The sequence below is a fragment of the Melanerpes formicivorus genome, unplaced genomic scaffold (assembly GCF_026170545.1).
Source record: "Melanerpes formicivorus ecotype bairdi unplaced genomic scaffold, bMelFor1.0.p_v2 SCAF_174, whole genome shotgun sequence".
Classification (NCBI taxonomy): domain Eukaryota; kingdom Metazoa; phylum Chordata; class Aves; order Piciformes; family Picidae; genus Melanerpes; species Melanerpes formicivorus.
The window spans coordinates 590,471-609,297 of NW_027142526.1; positions in this window are offsets into that span (position 1 = coordinate 590,471).

Genomic DNA, 18,827 nt, shown 5'->3' on the forward strand with positions numbered 1-18,827 from the left:
CCCTGCTCCAGCCCCGGCCTCAGCCCCAGCGCTGCCCCCAGCCCCAGCCCCACCTCTGGCCCCAGCCTCCAGCCCAGCCCTTCCCCAGCCCAGCCCCGGCCCCAGCCCTACCTCAGCCCAGCCCCATACCTACCCTGGCCCTGGCCCCAGCCCAGCCCCAACCCAGCACCGGCCCCTGCCCTGGCTCCAGCGCCCAGCCCTTCCCCCAGCCCCAGCCCAGGCTCCAGCCCCCAGCCCAGCCACAGCCCCATCACTTCCCAGCCCCCAGCCCCAGCCCAGCCACGGCCCCAGCCCAGCCCCAGCCCTGCCCCATCCCTGCCCCATCCCTGCCCCAGCCCAGCCCCAGCTCTGCCCCATCCCTGCCCCAGCCCAGCCCCAACCCAGCACTGGCCCCTGCCCTGGCCCAGCCCAGCCCCAGCCTAGCCCCAGCCCTGCCCTATCCCTGCCCCAGACCTGGCCCAGCCCAGCCCCAGCCCAGCCCCAGCCCTGCCCCATCCCTGCCCCAGCCCAGCCCCAGCCCTACCCCAGCCCAGCCCCATCCCTGCCCCAGCCCAGCCCCAACCCAGCACCGGCCCCTGCCCCAGATCCAGCACCCAGCCCTTCCCCCAGCCCCAGCCCCAGCCCAGTCCCCAGCCCCACCCCAGCCCCGGCCCCAGCCAACCCCCAGCTCAGCCCCAGCCCAGCCACAGCCCTGCCCCCAGCCCCGGCTCCAGCCCCGGACCCAGCTCCGGACCCAGCCTCCAGCCCAGCCCCAGCCCTGCCCCATCCTGGCCCCGGCCCCAGCCCCGGCCCTATTCCAGCCCCAGCCCAGCCCTGTCCCCAGCCCTGCCCCCATCCCTGTCCCAGCCCTGCCCCCAGCCCAGCCCCAGCTCTGGCCCCAGCCCTGCCGCAGCCCTGCCCCTGCCCTGCCCCAACCCCAGCCCTAGCCCCGGCTCCAGCCCTGCTCCCAGCCCTGGCCCCAGCCCCAGCCCAGCCCCAAGCCCAGCCCCAGCCCTGCCCCAGCCCTCACCCCGGCCCCGGCCCCAGCCCTGCCCCACCCCTGCCCCAGCCCCAGCCCCAGCCGTACCCCAGCCCTGCTCCCAGCCCTGGCCCCAGCCCCGGCCCCATCCCTGCCCCAGCCCTGGCCCAGCCCAGTCCCAGCCTAGCCCCAGCCCTGCCCCATCCCTGCCCCAGACCTGGCCCAGCCCAGCCCCAGCCCAGCCCCAGCCCTGCCCCAGCCCAGCCCCAGCCCTACCCCAGCCCTGCCCCAGCCCTGCCCCAGCCCTGCCCCAACCCAGCACCGGCCCCTTCCCCGGCTCCAGCCCCAGCCCCAGCTCTGGACCCAGCCTCCAGCCCAGCCCCAGCCCAGCCCTAGCCCTGCCCCAGCCCCGGCCCCACCCTCGGTCCCAGCCCTGCCCCATCCTGGCCCCAGCCCTGCCCCAGCCCTGCCCCAGCCCCGGCCGCACCCTCGGTCCCAGCCCTGCCCCATCCTGGCCCCAGCCCCGGCCCCAGCCCTGGCCGTATTCCAGCCCCAGCCCAGCCCTGTCCCCAGCCCTGCCCCCATCCCTGTCCCAGCCCTGCCCCCAGCCCAGCCCCAGTCCTGGCCCCAGTCCGGGCCGCAGCCCTGCCCCAGCTCTGGCCCCAGCCCTGCCCCAGCCCTGCCCCTGCCCTGCCCCAGCCCCGGCCCTAGCCCCGGCTCCAGCCCTGCCCCAGGCCAGCCCCAGGCCAGCCCCAGCCCAGCCCTTCCCCAGCCCAGCCCCGGCCCCAGCCCTACCTCAGCCCAGCCCCATACCTACCCTGGCCCTGGCCCCAGCCCAGCCCCTGCCCCAGCCCCCCAGCCCTGCCCGAGCCCTGCCCCAGCCCCAGCCCTACCTCCAGCCCCAGCCCAGACTCAACTCAGCCCCACCCAGCCCCAGCCCCGGCTCCATCCCCCAGCCCAGCCCCAGCATTGCCCCAGCCCTGCCCCAGCCCCAGCCCAGCCTCCAGCCCTGAGCCCTGGCTCCAGCCCTGCCCCCAGCCCTGCCCCAGTCCTGCCCCAGCCCCAGCCCCAGACTCGACCCCAGCCCCAGCCCCCAGCCCTGCCCCAGCCCTGCCCCTGCCCCAGACCCCAGCCCCAGCCTCAGCCCAGCCCCAGCCCAGCCTCCAGCCCCAGCCCCATCCCAGCCCCCAGCCCTGCCCCAGCCCTGCCCCAGCCCCAGCCCAGCCTCCAGCCCTGAGCCCCGGCCCCAGCCCTGCCCCCAGCCCTGCCCCAGTCCTGCCCCAGCCCCGGCCCCAGACTCGGCCCCAGCCCAGCCCCCAGCCCTGCCCCAGCCCTGCCCCTGCCCCAGACCCCAGCCCCAGCCTCAGCCCAGCCCCAGCCCAGCCTCCAGCCTCATCCCCATCCCAGCCCCCAGCCCTGTCTCCAGCCCTGGCCGCAGCCCCAGCCCAGCCCAGCCCCAGCCCCTGCCCCAGCCCCCAGCCCAGCCACAGCCCCACCCCAGCCCTGCCCCAGCCCCGGCCCCAGCCCCCACCCCAGTCCTATCCCAGCCGTGCTCCTAGCCCCAGCCCAGGCCCCGGCCCCGGCCCCAGACCCCAGCCCAGACCCAGCCCTTTCCCAGTCCTGCCCCAGCCCCAGCCCCAGCCCCAGACTCCAGCCCTGCCCCATCCCGGCCCCAGCCCCGGCCCTAGCCCCGGCCGCAGCCCGGTCACAACCCTGGCCCAGCCCCCTGCCATGCCCCAGCCCCCAGCCCAGCCACAGCCCTGCCCAAGCCCCGGCCCCAGCCCCGTCCCATGCCCCAGGCCTATTCCACCCCAGCCCTGCCCCCAACCCAGCCCCAGCCCTGCCCCAGCCCCATCACTTCCCAGCCCCCAGCACCAGCCCCAGCCCTGCCCCAGCCCCAGCCCCAGCCCCAGCCCTGCCCCAGCCCCGGCCCCAGCACCACCCCAGCCCTGCCCCAGCCCTGCCCCAGCCGAGCTACAGCCCCTGCCCTGCCCCCAGCCCAGCCCCCATCCTAGCCCTGCCCCAGCCCTGCCCAGGCCAGCTACAGCCCCTGCCCTGCCCCCAGCCCAGCCCCCATCCTAGCCCTGCCCCAGCCCTGCCCAGGCCAGCTACAGCCCCAGCCCAGCCCCAGCCCAGCCCCCAGCCCAGTCCTGCTCCAGCCTTGGCCCAGCTCCCAGCCCCAGCCTTGCCCTATCCCTGCCCCAGCCCCGGCCCCAACTCTGCCCCAGCCCCGGCCAAAGCCCATGCTCCAGGCATTCCCCAGGCCTGCCCCAGCATTGGACCCAGCCCCGGCCCCAGTGCCCAGCCCCAGCCCACAGCCCAGCCCCCAGCCCCTGCCCCAGCCCCCAGCCCTGCCGCAGCCCTGGCCCCAGCCACGGCCCCAGCCCAGCCCCAGCCCTGCTCCCAGCCATGGCCCCAGCCCCAGCCCTGCCCCAAGCCCAGCCCCAGCCCTGCCCCAGCCCTCACCCCATCCCCGACCCCAGCCCTGCCCCACCCCTGCCCCAGCCCCAGCCCCAGCCCTACGCCAGCCCTGCTCCCAGCCCTGGCCCCAGCCCTGGCCCCAGCCCTGCCCCAGCCCTGGCCCAGCCCAGCGCCAGCCCAGCCCCAGCCCCAGCCCCAGCCCAGCCCCCAGCCCAGTCCTGCCCCAGCCCCAGCCTTGGTCGACACCTTGACCAAGGCTTGGTTCCAGCCCCGGCCCCAGCTGTGACCCCAGCCCTGCCCCGGCCTCTGCCCCCAGGCCTGATCCCAGCCCAGCCCCAGCCCAAGGCCCAGCCTCCAGCCTAGTCCTGCCCCAGCCCTGCCCCATCCCTGCCCCTGACCTGGCCCAGCCCGGCCCCAGTGCAGCCCCAGCCCTGCCCCAGCCCTGCCCCAGCCCAGCCCCAGCCCTACCCCATCCCTGCCCCATCCCTGCCCCAGCCCAGCCCCAACCCAGCACCGGCCCCTGCCCCGGCTCCAGCGCCCAGCCCTTCCCCCAGCCCCAGCCCAGGCTCCAGCCCCCAGCCCAGCCACAGCCCCATCACTTCCCAGCCCCGGCCCCAGCCGACTCCCAGCTCAGCCCCAGCTCAGCCCCAGCCCTGCCCCAGCCCTGCCCCAGCCCTGGCCCCACCCTCGGTCCCAGCCCAGCCCCATCCTGGCCCCAGCCCTGGCCCCAGCCCTGGCCCTGCCCTGCCCCAACCCCGGCCCTAGCCCCGGCTCCAGCCCTGCACCAGGCCAGCCCCAGCCCAGCCCCAGCCCAGCCTTGTCCCCAGCCCTGCCCCCAGCCCAGCCCCAGTCCTGGCCCCAGTCTGGGCCGCAGCCCTGCCCCAGCTCTGGCCCCAGCCCTGCCCCAGCCCTGCCCCTGCCCTGCCCCAACCCCGGCCCTAGCCCCGGCTCCAGCCCTGCCCCAGGCCAGCCCCAGCCCAGCCCCAGCCCAGCCCTTCCCCAGCCCAGCCCCGGCCCAGCCCTACCTCAGCCCAGCCCCATACCTACCCTGGCCCTGGCCCCAGCCCAGCCCCTGTCCCAGCCCCCAGCCCTGCCCCAGCCCTGGCCCCAGCCACGACCCCCAGCCCAGCCCCAGCCCTGCTCCCAGCCATGGCCCCAGCCCCAGCCCTACCGCAAGCCCAGCCCCAGCCCTGCCCCAGCCCTCACCCCAGCCCCAGCCCCACCCCTGCCCCACCCCTGCCCCAGCCCCAGCCCCAGCCCTATGCCAGCCCTGCTCCCAGCCCTGGTCCCAGCCCTGGCCCCATCCCTGCCCCAGCCCTGGCCCAGCCCAGCCCCAGCCCAGCCCCCAGCCCAGTCCTGCCCCAGCCCCAGCCTTGGCCGCCACCTTGACCAAGGCTTGGTTCCAGCCCCGGCCCCAGCCGTGACCCCAGCCCAGCCTCGGCCTCTGCCCCCAGACCTGATCCCAGCCCAGCCCCAGCCAGGCCCCAGCCCTGTCCGCAGCCCCAGCCCCAGCCCCACCCTCGGCCAAAGCCCCAGCCCTACCCCAGTCCCGGCCCCAGCCCAGTCTTGGTCCCAGCCCAGGCCCAGCCCTGCCCTCAGCCCAGCCCCAGCCAGGCCCCAGCCCTGTCCGCAGCCCCAGCCCCAGCCCCAGCCCCACCCTCGGCCCCAGCCCAGCCCCAGCCCTACCCCAGTCCCCGCCCCAGCCCAGTCTTGGTCCCAGCCCAAGCCCCAGCCCAGCCCCAGCTCCAGCCCTGCCGCAGTTCCCGCTCCAGCCCAGTCCTGGTCCCAGCCCAGCCCCAGCCCTGCCCCTGCCCAAGCCCTAGCTCAGCCCTGCCCTCAGCCCAGGCCCCAGCCCTGTCCACAGACCCAGTCCCACGACCAGCCCCAGCTCCAGCCCCAGCCCTGCCCCAGCCCAGCCCGAGCCACAGCCCAGCCCCAGCCCAGCCCCAGCCATGCCCCAGCCCAAGCCGCAGCCCAGCCCCAGCCCCAGCCCAGCCCCAGCCATGCCCCAGCCCAAGCCGCAGCCCAGCCCCAGCCCCAGCCCTGCCCCAGTCCCTGCCCCAGCCCAGTCCTGGTCCCAGCCCAGCCCCAACCTCGGGCCCAGCCCTGTCTGAGGCCCAGCCCAGACCCCAGCCCAGCCTCAGCCCCGGCCCCAGACCTGCCGCAGCCCCAGCCCCAGCCCCAGCCCCACCCTCGTCCCCAGCCCAGCCCCAGCCCCAGCTCTACCCCAGCCCTGCCCCAGCAAGCGGGTCCAGCCCTGCCCCAGGCCCAGCCCAGACCCCAGCCCAGCCCCAACCTCAGCCCTAGCCCAGCCCCAGCCCAGCCCCAGCCCTGCCCCAGCCCTGCCCCAGCCCCAGCCCAGCCCCAGCCCTGCCCCAGCCCTGCCCCAGACCCAGCCCTAGCCCAGCCCAACACTCAGCCCCAGCCCCAGCCCTGCCCAAGACTTGGTTCCAGCCCCGGCCCCAGCCCTGCCCCCAGCCCTGCCCCAGCCCAGCCCCAGCCACTGCCAGCCCCAGCCCTGCCCCAGCCACTGCCAGCCCCAGCCCTGCCCCACCCTCAGCCCAATCCCTGCACCCAGCCCCAGCCCCAGCCCAGCCCCAGCCCTGCCCCTGCCCCATCCCCAGACTCGGCCCCAGCCCAGCGCTAGCCCAGCCCTGCCCTCAGCCCAGCCCCAGCCAGGCCCCAGCCCTGTCCGCAGCCCCAGCCCCAGCCCCACACTCGGCCCCAGCCCCAGCCCTACCCAAGTCCCCGCCCCAGCCCAGTCTTGGTCCCAGCCCAGGCCCAGCCGTGCCCCAGCCCAAGTCCCAGCCCCAGCCCCAGCCCTACCCCAGCCCTGCCCCAGCAACCGGGCCCAGCCCTGCGCCAGGCCCAGCCCACACCCCAGCCCAGCCCCACCCTCAGCTCCAGCCCAGCTCCAGCCTCAGCCCTGCCCCAGCCCCACCCTCAGCTCCAGCACAGCTCCAGCCTCAACCCTGCCCCAGCCCCACCCTTAGCTCCAGCACAGCCCCAGCATCAGCCCTGCACCAGCCCAGCCCCAGCCACTGCCAGCCTCAGCCCAGCCCCAGCCACTGCCAGCCCCAGCCCTGCCCCACCCTCAGCCCAATCCCTGCACCCAGCCCCAGCCCCAGCCCAGCCCCAGCCCAGCCCCAGCCCTGCCCCAGCAACCGGGTCCAGCCCTGACCCAGGCCCAGCCCAGACCCCACCCCAGCCCCAACCTCAGCCCTAGCCCAGCCCCAGCCCTGCCCCAGCCCTGCCCCAGCCCTGCCCCAGCCACAGCCCAGCCCCAGCAATGGACCCAGCCCTGCCCCAGCCCCAGCCCTAGCCCAGCCCAACCCTCAGCCCCAGCCCCAGCCCTGCCCAAGACTTGGTTCCAGCCCCAGCCCCAGCCCTGCCCCCAGCCCTGCCCCAGCCCAGCCCCAGCCACTGCCAGCCCCAGCCCTGCCCCACCCTCAGCCCAATCCCTGCACCCAGCCCCAGCCCCAGCCCAGCCCCAGCCCTGCCCCAGCCCCAGCCCTAGCCCAGCCCTGCCCTCAGCCCAGCCCCAGCCAGGCCCCAGCCCTGTCCGCAGCCCCAGCCCCAGCCCCACACTCGGCCCCAGGCCCAGCCCTACCCAAGTCCCCGCCCCAGCCCAGTCTTGGTCCCAGCCCAGGCCCAGCCGTGCCCCAGCCCAAGTCCCAGCCCCAGCCCCAGCCCTACCCCAGCCCTGCCCCAGCAACCGGGCCCAGCCCTGCCCCAGGCCCAGCCCACACCCCAGCCCAGCCCCACCCTCAGCTCCAGCCCAGCTCCAGCCTCAGCCCTGCCCCAGCCCCACCCTCAGCTCCAGCACAGCTCCAGCCTCAACCCTGCCCCAGCCCCACCCTTAGCTCCAGCACAGCCCCAGCATCAGCCCTGCACCAGCCCAGCCCCAGCCACTGCCAGCCTCAGCCCAGCCCCAGCCACTGCCAGCCCCAGCCCTGCCCCACCCTCAGCCCAATCCCTGCACCCAGCCCCAGCCCCAGCCCAGCCCCAGCCCAGCCCCAGCCCTGCCCCAGCAACCGGGTCCAGCCCTGACCCAGGCCCAGCCCAGACCCCACCCCAGCCCCAACCTCAGCCCTAGCCCAGCCCCAGCCCTGCCCCAGCCCTGCCCCAGCCCTGCCCCAGCCACAGCCCAGCCCCAGCAATGGACCCAGCCCTGCCCCAGCCCCAGCCCTGCCCCCAGCCCTGCCCCAGCCCAGCCCCAGCCACTGCCAGCCCCAGCCCTGCCCCACCCTCAGCCCAATCCCTGCACCCAGCCCCAGCCCCAGTCCAGCCCCAGCCCTGCCCCTGCCCCATCCCCAGACTCAGCCCCAGCCCAGCGCTAGCCCAGCCCTGCCCCATCCCCAGCCCTAGCCCAACCCTGCCCTCTGCCCAGCCCCAGCCAGGCCCCAGCCCTGTCTGCAGCCCCAGCCCCAGCCCCACCCTCGGCCCCAGCCCCATCCCTACCCCAGTTCCTGCCCCAGCCCAGTCTTGGTCCCAGCCCAGGCCCAGCCGTGCCCCAGCCCAAGCCCCAGCCCCAGCCCTACCCCAGCCCTGCCCCAGCAACCGGGCCCAGCCCTGCCCCAGGCTCATCCCACACCCCAGCCCAGCCCCACCCTCAGCTCCAGCCCAGCCCCAGCCCTGGACTCAGCCCCAGGCCCAGCCCCAGCCCCACCCACGGCCCCAGCCCCAGCCTCAGCCCAGCCCCAGCCCCAGCCCTGCCCCCAGCCCAGCCCCAACCCTGCCCCAGTTCCTGCTCAAGCCCAGCCCTGCCCCTGCCCCAGCCCTAGCCCAGCCCTGCCCCAGCCCAGCCCGAGCCACAGCCCAGCCCCAGCCCAGCCCCAGCCATGCCCCAGCCCAAGCCGCAGCCCAGCCCCAGCCCCAGCCCTGCCCCAGTCCCTGCCCCAGCCCAGTCCTGGTCCAGCCCAGCCCTGCCTCAGGCCCAGCCATGTCCCAGGCCCAGTCCCGGCCCCAGACACACCCTCGGCCGCAGCCCAGCCCCAGCCCCAGCCCTACCCGAGCCCTGCCCCCAGCCCTGCCACAGCCCAGCCCCAACCACTGCCAGCCCCAGCCCTGCCCCAGCCACTGCCAGCCCCAGCCCTGCCCCACCCTCAGCCCAATCCCTGCACCCAGCCCCAGCCCCAGCCAAGCCCCAGACCTGCCCCTGCCCCATCCCCAGACTCGGCCCCAGCCCAGCGCTAGCCCAACCCTGCCCTCAGCCCAGCCCCAGCCTGGCCCCAGCCCTGTCCGCAGCCCCAGCCCCAGCCTCACCCTCGGCCCCAGCCCCAGCCCTACCCCAGTTCCCGCCCCAGCCCAGTCTTGGTCCCAGCCCAGGCCCAGCCGTGCCCCAGCCCAAGCCCCAGCCCCAGCCCCAGCCCCAGCCCCAGCCCTACCCCAGCCCTGCCCCAGCAACCGGGCCCAGCCCTGCCCCAGGCTCATCCCACACCCCAGCCCAGCCCCACCCTCAGCTCCAGCCCAGCCCCAGCCCCAGCCCAGCCCCTGCCCCAGACCTAGCCCAGCCCTGCCCCAGCCCAGCCCCAGCCACAGCCCAGACCCAGCCCAGACCCAGCCCTGCCCCAGCCTAGCTGCAGCCACAGCCCAGCCCCAGCCCTGGACCCAGCCCCAGCCCCAGCCCAGCCATAGCCCCAGCCCTGCACCAGCCTAGCCGCAGCCACAGCCCAGCCCCAGCCCTGGACCCAGCCCCAGCCCCAGCCCAGCCCCAGCCCCAGCCCTGCCCTAGCCCATCCCCACCACAGCCCAGCCCCAGCCCTGGACTCAGCCCCAGGCCCAGCTCCAGGCCCACCCTCGGCCCCAGGCCCAGCCCCAGCCCAGCCCCAGCCCCATCCCTGCCCCCAGCCCAGCCCCAGCCCTGCCCCAGTTCCCGCTCCAGCCCAGTCCTGGTCCCAGCCCAGCCCCAGCCCTGCCCCTGCCCCAGCCCTAGCCCAGCCCTGCCCCAGCCCAGCCCCAGCCCCAGCCCAGACCCAGCCCAGCCCCAGCCCTACCCCAGTCCCCGCCCCAGCCCAGTCTTGGTCCCAGCCCAGGCCCAGCCGTGCCCTAGCCCAAGCCCCAGCCCCAGCCCAGGCCCAGCCGTGCCCTAGCCCAAGCCCCAGCCCCAGCCCCAGCCCTACCCCAGCCCTGCCCCAGCAACCGGGCCCAGCCCTGCCCCAGGCCCAGCCCACACCCCAGCCCAGCCCCACCCTCAGCTCCAGCCCAGCCCCAGCCTCAGCCCTGCCCCAGCCCCACCCTCAGCTCCAGCCCAGCCCCAGCCTCAGCCCTGCCCCAGCCCCACCCTCAGCTCCAGCCCAGCCCCAGCCTCAGCCCTGCCCCAGCCCCACCCTCAGCTCCAGCACAGCCCCAGTATCAGCCCTGCTCTCTGCCCAGCCCCAGCCAGGCCCCAGCCCTGTCCGCAGCCCCAGCCCAGACCCCAGCCCAGGCCCCATCCCTGGCCCAGACCCCAACCCAGCCTCAGCCCAATCCCTGCACCCAGCCCCAGCCCCAGCCCAGCCCCAGCCAGGCCCCTGACCCACACTCGGCCCAAGCCAAGCGCTAGCCTAGCCCTGCCCCAGCCCCAGCCCTAGCCCAGCCCTGCCCTCAGCCCAGGCCCAGCCATGCCCCAGCCCAAGCCCCAGCCCAGCCCCAGCCCTGCCCCAGTCCCTGCCCCAGCCCAGTCCTGGTCCCAGCCCAGCCCCAGCCCTGCCCCAGCCCCAGCCCTAGCCCAGCCCTGCCTTCAGCTCCGCCCCAGCCCTGCCCCAGGCCCATCCCACACCCCAGCCCAGCCCCCCCCTCAGCTCCGGCCCAGCCCCAGCCCCAGCCCAGCCCCAGCCCCAGTCCTGCCCCAGGCCAGCCCCAGCCCTGCCCCAGCCACAGCCCAGCCCCAGCCCTGCCCCAGCCCTGCCCCAGCCCCAGCCCTAGCCCAGCCCAACCCTCAGCCCCAGCCCCAGCCCTGCCCAAGACTTGGTTCCAGCCCCGGCCCCAGCCCTGCCCCCAGCCCTGCCCCAGCCCAGCCCCAGCCACTGCCAGCCCCAGCCCAGCCCCACACTCGGCCCCAGCCCCAGCCCTACCCCAGTCCCCGCCCCAGCCCAGTCTTGGTCCCAGCCCAGGCCCAGCCATGCCCCAGCCCAAGCCCCAGCCCCAGCCCCAGCCCCAGCCCTACCCCAGCCCTGCCCCAGCAACCGGGCCCAGCCCTGCCCCAGGCTCATCCCACACCCCAGCCCAGCCCCACCCTCAGCTCCAGCCCAGCCCCAGCCTCAGCCCTGCCCCAGCCCCACCCTCAGCTCCAGCCCTGCCCCAGCCACAGCCCAGCCCCAGCCCTGGACCCAGCCCCAGCCGCAGCCCCAGCCCCAGCCCAGCCCTAGCCCAGCCCTGCCCCCAGCCCCAGCCCTACCCCAGCCACTGCCAGCCCCAGCCCCACCCTTGTCCCCAGCCCAGCCCCAGCCCCAGCCCTGTCCCAGCCCTGCCCCAGCCCCAGCCCAGTCCTGGTCCCAGCCCAAGACCCAGCCCTAGCCCAGCCCAACCCTCAGGCCCGGCCCCAGCCCCAGCCCCAGCCCTGCCCAAGACTTGGTTCCAGCCCCGTACCCAACCCAGCCCCAGCCCCGGCCCCAAACTCAGTCCCAGCCCTGCTCCCAGTTCCGGCCCCAACCCAGCCCCAGCCCCGGCCCCAGCCCCAGCTCCAGCCCTACCCCAGCCCAGCCCCAACCTCAGGCCCAGCCCTGTCCCAGGCCCAGCCCAGACCCCAGCCCAGCCCTGCCCCAGCCCCAGCCCAGCCCCAGCCCTGGACCCAGCCCCAGCCGCAGCCCCAGCCTCAGCCCAGCCCTAGCCCAGCCCTGCCCCAGCCCCAGCCCAGCCCCAGCCCTGCCAGAGCCCTGTCCCAGCCCCAGCCCAGCCCCAGCCCTTCCCCAGCCCGGCCCCAGCCCAAGGCCCAGCCTCCAGCCTAGTTCTGCCCCAGCCCCGGATCCTACCTGAGTCCCAGCCCTGCTCCCAGCCCCGGCCCCGGCCCTGGCCCCAGCCCAGCGCTAGCCCAGCCCTGCCCTCAGCCCAGCCCCACCCCAGCCCCAGCCCTGCCCCAGCCCTGCCCCAGCCCCAGCCCTGTCCCAGCCCTGCCCCAGCCCCAGTCCCAGCCCAGCCTCCAGCCCACCCCCAGCCCAAGGCCCAGCCTCCAGCCTAGTCCTGCCCCAGCCCCAGCCCCAACCCAGCCCCAGCCCCGGCCCCAGCCCAGCCCCAGCCCTACCCCAGTCCCCGCCCCAGCCCAGTCTTGGTCCCAGCCCAGGCCCAGCCGTGCCCTAGCCCAAGCCCCAGCCCCAGCCCAGGCCCAGCCGTGCCCTAGCCCAAGCCCCAGCCCCAGCCCCAGCCCCAGCCCCAGCCCTACCCCAGCCCTGCCCCAGCAACCGGGCCCAGCCGTGCCCCAGGCCCAGCCCACACCCCAGCCCAGCCCCACCCTCAGCTCCAGCCCAGCCCCAGCCTCAGCCCTGCCCCAGCCCCACCCTCAGCTCCAGCCCAGCCCCAGCCTCAGCCCTGCCCCAGCCCCACCCTCAGCTCCAGCACAGCCCCAGCATCAGCCCTGCTCTCTGCCCAGCCCCAGCCAGGCCCCAGCCCTGTCCGCAGCCCCAGCCCTGCCCCAGCCCAGAACCAGCCACAGCCCAGCCCCAGCCCTGGACCCAGCCCCAGCCGCAGCCCCAGCCCCAGCCCAGCCCTAGCCCAGCCCTGCCCCAGCCCCAGCCCTGCCCAAGGCTTGGTTCCAGCCCCGGCCCCAGCCCTGCCCCCAGCCCGGCCCCAGCCCAAGGCCCAGCCTCCAGCCTAGTTCTGCCCCAGCCCCGGCCACAACCTGAGTCCCAGCCCTGCTCCCAGCCCCGGCCCCAGCCCCGGCCCCAGCCCTACCTCAGCCCTGCACCAGCCTCGGGCCCAGCCCTGCCCCAGCCCAGCCCCAGCCACTGCCAGCCCCAGCCCTGCCCCACCCTCAGCCCAATCCCTGCACCCAGCCCCAGCCCCATCCCAGCCCCAGCCCTGCCCCAGCCCCAGACTCGGCCCCAGCCCAGCCCTAGCCCAGCCCTGCCCTCAGCCCAGCCCCAGCCAGGCCCCAGCCCTGTCCGCAGCCCCAGCCCCAGCCCCACCCTCGGCCCCAGCCCCAGCCCTACCCAAGTCCCCGCCCCAGCCCAGTCTTGGTCCCAGCCCAGGCCCAGCCGTGCCCCAGCCCCAGCCCCAGCCCTACCCCAGCCCTGCCCCAGCAACCGAGGCCCAGCCCTGCCCCAGCCCCACCCTCAGCTCCAGCCCAGCCCCAGCCCAGCCCAGCCCCAGCCCCACCCTCAGCTCCAGCCCAGCCCTACCCCAGTCCCAGCCCCAGGCCAGTCCTAGTCCCAGCCCAGCCCTAGCTATGCACCAGCCCAAGCCCCAGCCCAGCCCCAGCCCCGGCTCCAGCCCTATCCCAGCTCTGACCCAGTCTCGGGCCCAGCCCTGTCCCAGGCCCAGCCCAGACCCAAGCCCAGCCTCAGCCCCAGCCCCAGCCCCACCCTCATCCCCAGCCCAGCCTCAGCCCCAGCTCTACCCCAGCCCTGCCCCCAGCCCACCCCCAGCCCAGGGCCCAGCCTCCAGCCCACCCCCAGCCCAAGGCCCAGCCTCCAGCCTAGTCCTGCCCCAGCCCCGGCCCCAACCCACCCCCAGCCCTGGCCCCAGCCCCAGCTCCAGCCCTACCCCAGCCCAGCCCCAACCTCGGGCCCAGCCCTGTCCCAGGGCCAGCCCAGGTACCCCAGCCCAGCCTCAGCCCCGGCCCCAGACCTGCCGCAGCCCCAGCCCCAGCCCCAGCCCCACCCTCGGCCCCAGCCCAGCCCCAGCCCCAGCTCTACCCCAGCCCTGCCCCAGGCCCACCCCAGACCCCACCCCAGCCCCAACCTCAGTCCTAGCCCAGCCCCAGCCCTGCCCCAGGCCCAGCCCAGACCCCACCCCAGCCCCAACCTCAGCCCCAGCCCAGCCCCAGCCCTGCCCCAGCCCAGCCCCAGCCACAGCCCAGCCCCAGCCCTGGACCCAGCCCCAGCCGCAGCCCCAGCACCAGCCCAGCCCTAGCCCAGCCCTGCCCCAGCCCCAGCCCTGCCCAAGGCTTGGTTCCAGCCCCGGCCCCAGCCCTGCCCCCAGCCCGGCCCCAGCCCCAGCCCCAGCCCTACCCCAGCCCTGCCCCAGCAACCAGGCCCAGCCCTGCCCCAGCCCCACCCTCAGCTCCAGCCCAGCCCTACCCCAGTCCCAGCCCCAGGCCAGTCCTAGTCCCAGCCCAGCCCCAGCTATGCACCAGCCCAAGCCCCAGCCCAGCCCCAGCCCTGCCCCAGCCCCGGCTCCAGCCCTACCCCAGCTCTGCCCCAGCCTCGGGCCCAGCCCTGTCCCAGGCCCAGCCCAGACCCAAGCCCAGCCTCAGCCCCAGCCCTAGCTCAGCCCTGCCCTCAGCCTCGGACCCAGTCCGGCCCCAGCCCAGTCCGCAGCCCCAGCCCCAGCCCCAGCACCACCGTCGGCCCCAGCCCTGCCCCAGACACAGCCCAGCCCTAGCCCTGGACCCAGCCCCAGCCCCAGCCCAGCCCCAGCCCCAGCCCTGCCCTAGCCCAGCCCCACCACAGCCCAGCCCCAGCCCTGGACTCAGCCCCAGCCCCAGCCCAGCCCCAGCCCCATCCCTGCCCCCAGCCCAGCCCCATCCCTGCCCCAGTTCACGCTCCAGCCCAGTCCTGGTCCCAGCCCAGCCCAGCCCTGCCCCAGCCCAGCCCCAGCCACAGCCCAGACCCAGCCCTGTCCCAGCCTAGCCGCAGCCACAGCCCAGCCAAAGCCATGGACCCAGCCCCAGCCCCAGCCCAGCCATAGCCTCAGCCCTGCCCCAGCCTAGCCGCAGCCACAGCCCAGCCCCAGCCCTGGACCCAGCCCCAGCCCCAGCCCAGCCCCAGCCCCAGCCCTGCCCTAGCCCAGCCCTGCCCCCAGCCCGGCCCCAGCCCAAGGCCCAGCCTCCAGCCTAGTTCTGCCCCAGCCCCGGCCACAACCTGAGTCCCAGCCCTGCTCCCAGCCCCGGCCCCAGCCCTGGCCCCAGCCCTACCTCAGCCCTGCACCAGCCTTGAGCCCAGCCCTGCCCCAGCCCAGCCCCAGCCACTGCCAGCCCCAGCCCTGCCCCAGCCACTGCCAGCCCCAGCCCTGCCCCACCCTCAGCCCAATCCCTGCACCCAGCCCCAGCCAAGCCCCAGCCCTGCCCCAGCCCCAGACTAGGCCCCAGCCCAGCGCTAGCCCAGCCCTGCCCCAGCCCCAGCCCTAGCCCAGCCCTGCCCTCAGCCCAGCCCCAGCCAGGCCCCAGCCCTGTCCGCAGCCCCAGCCCCAGCCCCACCCTTGGCCCCAGGCCCAGCCCTACCCAAGTCCCCACCCCAGCCCAGTCTTGGTCCCAGCCCAGGCCCAGCCGTGCCCCAGCCCAAGCCCCAGCCCCAGCCCCAGCCCTGCCCCAGCCCCACCCTCAGCTCCAGCCCAGCCCCATCCCCAGCCCAGCCCCAGCCCCACCCTCAGCTCCAGCCCAGCCCTACCCCAGTCCCAGCCCCAGGCCAGTCCTAGTCCCAGCCCAGCCCTAGCTATGCACCAGCCCAAGCCCCAGCCCAGCCCCAGCCCTGCCCCAGTCCCTGCCCCAGCCCAGTCCTGGTCCCAGCCCAGCCCCAGCCCTGCCCCAGCCCCAGTCCTGCCCCAGCCCCGGCTCCAGCCCTACCCCAGCTCTGCCCCAGCCTCGGGCCCAGCCCTGTCCCAGGCCCAGCCCAGACCCAAGCCCAGCCCCAGCCCCAGCCCAGCCCTGCCCTCAGCCTCGGACCCAGCCCGGCCCCAGACACAGCCCAGCCCTAGCCCTGGCCCCAGCCCCAGCCCCAGCCCAGCCATAGCCCCAGCCCTGCCCCAGCCTAGCCGCAGGCACAGCCCAGCCCCAGCCCTGGACCCAGCCCCAGCCCCAGCCCAGCCCCAGCCCCAGCCCTGCCCTAGCCCAGCCCCACCACAGCCCAGCCCCAGCCCTGGACTCAGCCCCAGCCCCAGCCCAGCCCCAGCCCCATCCCTGCCCCCAGCCCAGCCCCATCCCTGCCCCAGTTCACGCTCCAGCCCAGTCCTGGTCCCAGCCCAGCCCAAGCCCTGCCCCTGCCCCAGCCCTAGCCCAGCCCTGCCCCAGCCCAGCCCCAGCCACAGCCCAGACCCAGCCCAGACCCAGCCCTGTCCCAGCCTAGCCGCAGCCACAGCCCAGCCACAGCCATGGACCCAGCCCCAGCCCCAGCCCAGCCATAGCCTCAGCCCTGCCCCAGCCTAGCCGGAGCCACAGCCCAGCCCCAGCCCTGGACCCAGCCCCAGCCCCAGCCCAGCCCCAGCCCCAGCCCTGCCCTAGCCCAGCCCTGCCCCCAGCCCGGCCCCAGCCCAAGGCCCAGCCTCCAGCCTAGTTCTGCCCCAGCCCCGGCCACAACCTGAGTCCCAGCCCTGCTCCCAGCCCCGGCCCCAGCCCTGGCCCCAGCCCTACCTCAGCCCTGCACCAGCCTTGAGCCCAGCCCTGCCCCAGCCCAGCCCCAGCCACTGCCAGCCCCAGCCCTGCCCCAGCCACTGCCAGCCCCAGCCCTGCCCCACCCTCATCCCAATCCCTGCACCCAGCCCCAGCCCCAGCCAAGCCCCAGCCCTGCCCCAGCCCCAGACTAGGCCCCAGCCCAGCGCTAGCCCAGCCCTGCCCCAGCCCCAGCCCTAGCCCAGCCCTGCCCTCAGCCCAGCCCCAGCCAGGCCCCAGCCCTGTCCGCAGCCCCAGCCCCAGCCCCACCCTTGGCCCCAGGCCCAGCCCTACCCAAGTCCCCACCCCAGCCCAGTCTTGGTCCCAGCCCAGGCCCAGCCGTGCCCCAGCCCAAGCCCCAGCCCCAGCCCCAGCCCTGCCCCAGCCCCACCCTCAGCTCCAGCCCAGCCCCATCCCCAGCCCAGCCCCAGCCCCACCCTCAGCTCCAGCCCAGCCCTACCCCAGTCCCAGCCCCAGGCCAGTCCTAGTCCCAGCCCAGCCCTAGCTATGCACCAGCCCAAGCCCCAGCCCAGCCCCAGCCCTGCCCCAGTCCCTGCCCCAGCCCAGTCCTGGTCCCAGCCCAGCCCCAGCCCTGCCCCAGCCCCAGTCCTGCCCCAGCCCCGGCTCCAGCCCTACCCCAGCTCTGACCCAGCCTCGGGCCCAGCCCTGTCCCAGGCCCAGCCCAGACCCAAGCCCAGCCCCAGCCCCAGGTCTAGCCCAGCCCTGCCCTCAGCCTCGGACCCAGCCCGGCCCCAGACACAGCCCAGCCCTAGCCCTGGCCCCAGCCCCAGCCCCAGCCCAGCCATAGCCCCAGCCCTGCCCCAGCCTAGCCACAGGCACAGCCCAGCCCCAGCCCTGGACCCAGCGCCAGCCCCAGCCCAGCCCCAGCCCCAGCCCTGCCCTTGCCCATCCCCACCACAGCCCAGCCCCAGCCCTGCACTCAGCCCCAGGCCCAGCCCCAGCCCCACCCTCGGCCCCAGCCCCAGCCCCAGCCCCATCCCTGCCCCAGACCTAGCCCAGCCCTGCCCCAGCCCAGCCCCAGCCACAGCCCAGACCCAGCCCTGGACTCAGCCCCAGGCCCAGCTCCAGCCCAGCCCCAGCCCCATCCCTGCCCCCAGCCCAGCCCCAGCCCTGCCCCAGTTCCCGCTCCAGCCCAGTCCTGGTCCCAGCCCAGCCCCAGCCCTGCCCCTGCCCCAGCCCAGCCCCAGCCACAGGCCAGACCCAGCCCAGACCCAGCCCTGCCCCAGCCTAGCCGCAGCCAGAGCCCAGCCCCAGCCCTGGACCCAGCCCCAGCCCCAGCCCAGCCCAGCCCCAGCCCTGCCCCAGCCCCAGTCCTGCCCCAGCCCCGGCTCTAGCCCTACCCCAGCCTTGCCCCAGCCTCGGGCCCAGCCCTGTCCCAGGCCCAGCCCAGACCCAAGCCCAGCCTCAGCCTCAGCCCCAGCCCTGCCCCAGCCCCAGCCCTAGCCCAGCCCTGCCCTCAGCCTCGGACCCAGCCCAGCCCCAGCCCAGTCCGCAGCCCCAGCCCCAGCCCCAGCACCACCGTCGGCCCCAGCCCTGCCCCAGACACAGCCCAGCCCTAGCCCTGGCCCCAGCCCCAGCCCCAGCCCAGCCATAGCCCCAGCCCTGCCCCAGCCTAGCCGCAGCCACAGCGCAGCCCCAGCCCTGGACCCAGCCCCAGCCCCAGCCCCAGCCCATCCCCAGCCCCAGCCCTGCCCTAGCCCAGCCCCACCACAGCCCAGCCCCAGCCCTGGACTGAGCCCCAGCCCAGCTCCAGACCTGCCCCCAGCCCAGCCCCAGCCCAGCCCCAGCCCTGCCCCTGCCCCAGTCGTAGCCCAGCCCTGCCCCAGCCCAGCCCCAGCCCTGCCCCTGCCCCAGCCCTAGCCCAGCCCTGCCCCAGCCCAGCCCCAGCCACAGCCCAGACCCAGCCCAGACCCAGCCCTGCCCCAGCCTAGCCGCAGCCACAGCCCAGACCCAGCCCAGCCCCAGCCACTGCCAGCCCCAGCCCAGCCCCAGCCACTGCCAGCCCCAGCCCTGCACCACCCTCAGCCCAATCCCTGCACCCAGCCCCAGCCCCAGCCCACCCCAGCCCTGACCCAGGCCCCAGACTCAGCCCCAGCCCAGCGCTAGCCCAGCCCTGCCCCAGCCCCAGCCCTAGCCAACCCTGCCCTCAGCCCAGCCCCAGTCCTGCCCCAGCCCCAGCTCCAGCCCTACCCCAGCTCTGCCCCAGCCTTGGGCCCAGCCCTGTCCCAGGCCCAGCCCAGACCCAAGCCCAGCCTCAGCCCCGGCCCCAGCCCAGCCCCAGCCCCAGCCCTAGCCCAGCCCTGCCCTCAGCCTCGGACCCAGCCCAGCCCCAGCCCAGTCCGCAGCCCCAGCCAAAGCCACAGCACCACCGTCGGCCCCAGCCCTACCCCCAGCCCCAGCCCCATCCCTGCCACCAGCCCAGCACCATCCCTGCCCCAGCTTCCGCTCCAGCCCAGTCCTGGTCCCAGCCCAGCCCCAGCCCTGCCCCTGCCCCAGCCCTAGCCCAGCCCTGCCCCAGCCCAGCCACAGCCACAGCCCAGACCCAGCCCAGGCCCAGCCATGCCCCAGCCCAAGCCGCAGCCCAGCCCTAGCCCAGCCATAGCCCCAGCCCTGGACCCAGCCTGAGCCCCAGCCCAGCCCCAGCCCCAGCCCCAGCCCAGCCCCAGCCCCATACCTGCCCACAGCCCAGCCCCAGCCCTGCCCTAGTCCAGCCCCACCACAGCCCAGCCCTAGCCCTGGACTCAGCCCCAGGCCCAGCCCCAGCCCCAGCCCCGGCCCCAGCCCCAGCCCCAGCCCAGCCCCAGCCCCATACCTGCCCCCAGCCCAGCCCCAGACCTGCCCCAGTTCCTGCTCCAGCCCAGCCCTGCTCCCAGCCCAGCCCCAGCCCTGCCCCTGCCCCAGCCCTAACCCAGCCCCAGCCCCAGCCCA